This window comes from Lucilia cuprina, chromosome X (genome assembly GCF_022045245.1).
Source record: "Lucilia cuprina isolate Lc7/37 chromosome X, ASM2204524v1, whole genome shotgun sequence".
Lineage (NCBI taxonomy): Eukaryota > Metazoa > Arthropoda > Insecta > Diptera > Calliphoridae > Lucilia > Lucilia cuprina.
The window spans coordinates 6,715,084-6,716,287 of record NC_060949.1 but is presented as its reverse complement, the minus strand read 5'-3'; positions in this window follow the sequence as shown (position 1 = coordinate 6,716,287).

Sequence of the window (1,204 nt, the reverse complement as noted above, 5' to 3'; positions counted from 1 at the left end):
TTTAAAGAGCTTTTGGCTCGCACAAAACTTGTTTATGTAGTGTTTTACTGGTGTACTCACATTTTTGAGTTAGTGATAAGCCTTAAACTCATTTTCTGAAGGGGACCTTTTATGGGGTATGGTCAATTATGGACCCATCTTCACAAAGTTTACGAAAAAAGAGTTTAGTTCCTATAAAACTTTTATATGTCGCATTTTTTGCTATATATATGTTTCTTAAGGTCAGATGTGAGCATTAAAGTCATTTTCTGAAGGGGGCCAATTATGAACCGATCCTTATAAAATTTTACGAAGATATTTAAATTCTTATGAAACATGTTTGTGCCGAATTTCACTGCTATTGCTTCTCTTAGCCAGTTATGGGCGATAATGTCATTTTCTGAAGGGGAATTTATATGAGGGCTATTTCAAAACGTGGCCCACTTTCAATTAGGATCGATCCTTATAAAATTTAAATTCATTATCTAAAGGGGGTAGGGTTAATTATGGACCGATCCTTATAAAATTCCACAAAAAGATTTATGAGCCCATAAAACATGTTTGTGCCGAATTTTACCGCTATTGATGCTTCCCTTAGCCAGTAATGAGCGATAAAGCAATTTTCTAAAGGGGACTTTATATAGGGGGTAGGGTCAATTATGAACCGATCTTTATAAAATTCTACGAAGTGATTTATGTTCTCATAAAACATGTTTGTACCGAATTTCACTGCTATTGATGATTTTCTTAGCCAGTTATGGGCGATAAAGTCATTTTATGAGGGGAACTTTACATGGGTGTAGGGTCAATTATGGACCGATCCTTATAAAATTCCACGAAAAGATTTATATGCCATTAAAACATGTTTGTGCCGAATTTCATCGCTATTGATGAGCGATAAAGCCATTTTCTGAAGGGGACTTTATATGGGGGGTAGGGTCAATTATGGACTGATCCTTAAAAAATTTTACAAAGAGATTTATGTGCCCATAAAACATGTTTGTGCCGAACTTCAGCGCTATTGATGCTTCTCTTAGCTAGTTATGCGCGATAAAGCCATTTTCTGAAGGGGACTTTATATGGAGGGTAGGGTCAAGTATTGACCGATCCTTATAAAATTCTGCAAAAAGATTTATGTTCCCATAAAACATGTTTGTGTCGAATTTCACCGCTATTGATGCTTCTCTTAGCCAGTTATGAGCGATAAAGTCATTTTCTGAAGGGG